The sequence below is a fragment of the Solanum verrucosum genome, unplaced genomic scaffold, assembly GCF_900185275.1.
Source record: "Solanum verrucosum unplaced genomic scaffold, falcon-dt-bn FXZP01000278.1, whole genome shotgun sequence".
NCBI lineage: Eukaryota > Viridiplantae > Streptophyta > Magnoliopsida > Solanales > Solanaceae > Solanum > Solanum verrucosum.
In genome coordinates, this window is record NW_026020332.1 from 4,518,721 (window position 1) to 4,524,720 (window position 6,000).

A 6,000-nucleotide genomic window follows, 5' to 3' on the forward strand; every position below is an offset into this window, starting at 1 on the left:
TAGTTGCCTAATTAGAATGTTGAGAAGGAATATTCTTTTTTTCAAAGAACATCAAATGTAAGAAATTTAGATTTGCAAAATCATATTCAAAGTTCTCTCGATTTTCCTCTTTGATATTTTTTTTTTACTTTGTACTTTCATCAATCTCAATTTATGTTGTAGTATTTGACTAAATTCGGATTTTATTTTAAAAAGTAAGCCTTGGAATTTATGCTACAACGCATGTTATAAACGTTTTTGTGGGTATAATAAGTCATTTTATTAAAATAATTATTTGTATGAAGAAAAATATTTTCACCGAAATAAATGAATTTTTCAATTTATTTTTTTTTGGAATTTGATAAGTAAGCAACGTCAAATATTGTCCCAAAAATATTTATATAATCTACAAATCACTATTAGGGGTGTGTATCGGTCGGTTCAGTTTGGTTATAAGTATTATCGGTTCGGTTTATTGGTTTTTCGGTTTTTAAATATGTTAAACCGATAACCAAACCAATAAGATATTTGTTATCGGTTTTCGGTTTAACCAATAAGAAAATGCTTTCAAAACAAATATATGACTTATCCAATAATTTGACGCGATACGCATACATCGAAATAATCATTCCAAATGGGACAACAAGGACCAACTTGTTGTATTTTGGTCATCACAACAAAGACTTGGTTACTTTTCGATCACCATAATATATATAAAACGAGGTCCCCTTTATGCAATAAACAAAATCAAATAAAACCAAATCATAGACAAAAGTCAAAACAGTAGCAAATGAGGCCATGTTTATGGTAACTAAATGAAGTTCTTACGTTATTTAAAAAAAAAAACACACACAATTTGAATTCCTAACGTTAATCAAATTGCAGATATTTACAATCGTGCAAAAGCTAATATTAGTCAATTATAAACTAACTAAAGTAAATAAGTAATACTAAAAAGTAAAACCTAAAGGTTAAATAACTAAAAGTAGAGAGGAGAGTTAATTGTTAAGTAGTGTTAATTATTGCGTAGGGTTTTATATATTTAGTCTAATATACTACTAATTATATTAATATTTTTTTAAATATATTATATATATGTATAACTAAAAATTAAAATAGTAAATTATTATATTCTTAATGGGTTATCGGTTAACCCAATAACCCAATATTAAAAACCAATAACGAACCGATAACCCAATAATTTTTTTTTATAAAACCATTAAATAATCGTTATCCCAATAACCCAATAACAATAAACTAATAACACTTTTTTCGGTTCGATTTATCGGTCGGTTCAATTTTTGCACACTCACTATAGAGTGGATGGGGTGGGAGTGAGTGGTGGGTGCCAGAGAGGTAGGGGTGGAGTGGATTGGATGACACAATCAATGATAAATTTCACTCGGTGAAATTTATTTACGAAATATTGGAGAATGTTTTGTAGAAATGTTTTCTTTCATCATACCAAACACAACCTATGGTAGATTTTCGACTAGTCAACAAGTCAAAAGTCAATACAAATGTATGGAAATCTTGAGTCTTGATGCAACCTTACATAAAGAACCAAAAAGTAAAATGCATCCCTTAGCTTATTTTATATTTATAAATATAGAGAGATATGATTTATCAGCTTCCCTACCTCTCCTCTTAAGAAAGATTAATCAAAAAGAGATTTTGAAGGAACCAAATGTAAATAAAAATTTGGGTATAATATTTTGCGAAATTAATTGAGATGGTGATCAAAGTATTCGGGAGATACCAAAATTGTTGTATGGAGCAAAATCAAATCAAGTAAAAAGAACAGAACACATGATGACACATGGAGAGTCTAGAAATGAAGTGACGTCAATCTGTAGAAGATTCAAGGAGACTAATCAAGTATCCACACAGATATCCTTACCAATAAAAAGAGAGAGGAAAAAAAAAACGAGTCAAAAACACTATTTTAAAATAGGGATAACTTTTTATGTCTGAGTAATCGCTTGTTCCCATCTAAAACAGGTAAAGTCTCCTTTAAAGTTTTAATCAATCAATTTTCAAAATTGTTAAGTGAAGAAACGCTCAAAGATCTCGAACAACAAATTCAACTTGTTAAGCAAAATAGCGATTATTTCTTTTTAAAACAATTAGTATTAAGAATAGTTTCATTACATATCACACTTTTGAATTTTCAAACAGAAATTTCTCTTGGTCAAAATAGACCAAGTCTAAACATGGAAATTAAGGTGGTTGGTTAGTAAGTCTACATCCAGCCAACCTTAGAAAAACTATAATAATTCCATCAAATCAAACATCATTATTTTTTAATTAAAAAAAATGTATTGTTTTAATCCCAAGATCATCACCAATTCTCATCACATTGCATCACTATAGTTCCTATCCAAGAAAAAAAATAATTAATCCCATCACATTGTTAGAAGCTTCTAGTCAACAAAATAGTGAGCTCCACATATTGCTTAATATTTTTGTTGTTTTAATTTTAATTTTATCCTAATACTTATCTTTTGAAAAGTCATCGACTTGTTGCATAAGTAAACTTACAAGTCAAGTTAAACATCACAAATTCACATCCTACTCGATTTGATACCTATTTAGGAGTCTGATTAATTCAAATTTACGTGAAAAAAATAATGTGACTTCATTCAAAGAACTCGATCGAGACCTTAAATATATAATTGAAAAATATTTACCATTTCATCACAACAATCTGGGATGATATTATTATATCTCATTACTTCAAAGAAAAGTTAACAGCAAAAGAATAAGAAAGTAATTAATAAGAAATGAAGGGAATTTTTATTATCTCACCATTGACATCAGTATTTGAATTTCATGTTATCACTAATATGTCAGATTAATTGTTGATTAGTCAAATAATCTTAGGAGACAAAGTCGTTAGTCAAAGTAAACGACATGATCATAACGATCTTCCTCACCAAGTAATTTTTTTCCAAAAAAATATTAATGAAGACCAAGTCCACATAAATATATAAATATTATAATTGCCATACATTTTTTTTACAGTAATTAATAAAAGTCAATTTATGTTTCGTACACCTTTGTTAGTACGGACACTACAATAAAAGTAGTACTAACAAGTAGTAATAGTGTTGTCATGATAGAAGGACTAAAGGCACAAAAAAATAAAAATAAAAATAAAATACGTGACGTACATTTTTTTTAGTCAAAATTTGAATTATGGTACATATATGGTTATATTGCAAAGTATGTAACAAAATGAGTTATGGATTCCTTTGATCTTAGTGTGTTTTTATAATATTATCACAATATGTGGAAGCAATAATAAAAAAATTTAAATGGTATACCAGATTAATATGAACCAAGTAATATGAAACTGAAGGAGTAGGAACTTATTCTTCACATTAATCACGGGGTAATCGATAATTATCAATATTAAGTTAAAGGGAAAAATTGGAACTAGATTATGAGCAAGGTAATTAACCTTTAAACCCTCTTTGATCAGACCTTTGATATTAATTAAGCCCTGATTTAAGGCAATAAGATTAGATGCAAGAATTAACCATTTAATACTTTTGAATTTCGTTTAAAATAAGCTATGTATATATATGATGTGATTTGGACTCTGTCAAATTGGATAATGGATTGTTAATTAAATTTGATATTGTAATATAATCTTAGTTCACATGTAAATTGAGCCACATGTCAGGTTTGGGATATTTTGCTGGTCCCAATTTCACTAAACTTGTCCATCTTATTGTGGTTAGAAAAAAATAATTTCCTTTATATTTTCTGGGAGAAATAAAATATAATCTGAAAGAAAGGTACTTACAAATATATATGTATATTTTGCCCTTTTAGTCGCAACATCTAATTTAACCATTTGACCTAGCTCATTGGCAACTCCCCCCAACCCCACCCCCCACCCCATTTTTTTTTTTGCTACTTTTTTCACTAACATCCCTCAATTATTGGAAAGCTCCAAAAATAAATAATATTCTATCCATCCTAATTTATGCAACACATTTTAAATCTTGAGATTCAAACAAATTAAGATTAATGTCTAAATTCAAGGTTAAATTGATGAATACAATCATCTATCGTAAAAAAATTCATCTTGGGACAAAAAATAAGTAAAAAGTGAAATACAATGAAGTATTTATAAGCTTAATTCGTAATTCAAAAGTATAATATTTTCAAAGGATTTATAGGCATATCTTAAAAAAGAGAATTGAATGAAAATATGAAAGTTGGAAGTAGCTAAATATAAAGAGTGCGCATATGAATAATTTGAAGTGTACGATAATTACACTTAACTATCAAAGCAACAATAAGGGTAAACTTGAAAAAAATAAAAATTAAAACCCTCTTCATTATATGAAATATTTCCACTAAAAATTAACATAAATGCCAATGACATTTCACTTATCACTATGAACAGGACCAACCAGGGTTGCTGTGGAGTGGTAAGTATTGTTTTCATCCTTAACGTCTCAAGTCCAAGTCCCCCCTGAGCATGCAAACGCTTTTTAGGGAGCACTTTATCCCTCGATGTGGAACATCTCGGTGTAAATTCAAGTTTAGTTGAACTCCAGTGTGGATACCAAACACGGATGGAAAACAAAAAAGGCAATATGAACGGGGAAAACATTTTAACTTTTAAAGTTGCATATATATGTTGTACTCTAGTACTAGTGTCATAATTTTTTGTTGAAATTTAGTGAATATTGGCCCTTACCTAATGTGAACAAGAGGAAATTAATTATATGCAACATGAATTATTTATTGCAACTATTGGTAAAACAAAAACATATATGATCAACGTTTTATGTAAAAAGAAATATGTTAATTTGACATGAAGAAAATGTCCTCTACCAACTCGATAACGATTTTATAATTGTGTAATCAACAACCAATGGAGAAAAAATCTCTCTCTATATATATACATATAAAATAAGGTTATTCAATTTTCATGCTTTAATCAAGTTACTATTAAAAGTTGAGTTATGTTTGGTGTATTGCAAACTAAGAAAAACAAGAAAAATGAGTTTTTCATTTGCTTGTTTTTCAAGCAAATGAAATAGGCATTTGCTATATTAATGTAAAGAAAATTTTATCACATTTTCCCTCATTAAAAATAATCCAACGCTTTCCATTCCAATAATCACTCTATTAATTTTTGAATCTATTTTACTTGTCATATTTTTATTTGTGATGCTTGGCATAGATTATTCTTGTTTTAGAAATGACTTTTAATTACTCGTTTAATAAAATATAAGGGATCAAAGTATCTTTATCTAGCTATGACCTAATTCATTCGACATAAATTTAAAGAAATTTTTATTTTCTTAGACAATAGTTATATGCCTTTAACTATAGTGTAATTTGTGGGTTCTGAAACTGAACTTGTCCCTTACAACAATTGTTCTATAGGAATTAAGTTATTTCTCTTACAACATAACTTATGGGTTCTGAAATTAAACTTTTACCTAATACGATATGAGTTTTGTAGGAATTAAGTTATATATGTATATAGTACGAGCGTATGACATAATTTTTGATATATTGTGATACGAAAATATAAACTTATGACAAGCAAAAAATATTTGTTATTCTGGTGTCAACGATAACAAAAAATAAATAAATAGGGGCATCTATGCTAATGACCTTTTTTTTTTTTTATGTCTCTTAAGAAAACAGTATATTAAAAGGATAATTAAGCTCAAATTATCCTTATTTATTCTTTGGTTCAAATCTTTTTTTTTTAGTTTGGTCTTAATCTAATACTCCCTTCTGTCCAAAATAAATACACTTTTTGACACTTTTTTTTTATATTTCAAATGAATGAATTTTTTAAATTCCAATGTATTTTTTTTCCTTCTAGAATTACACTTCTCTTTAATGATATTTTTTTTCAAAAGTATCTCTAATATTAAGAAAAAATTGAAAAGAGATTATGAGAAAATTATCTTTTGATTAATGTCATTAATTAACTTTCTTAAGAAGAATATTTATACTCCAAAAATTCATTTATTTTGGAAC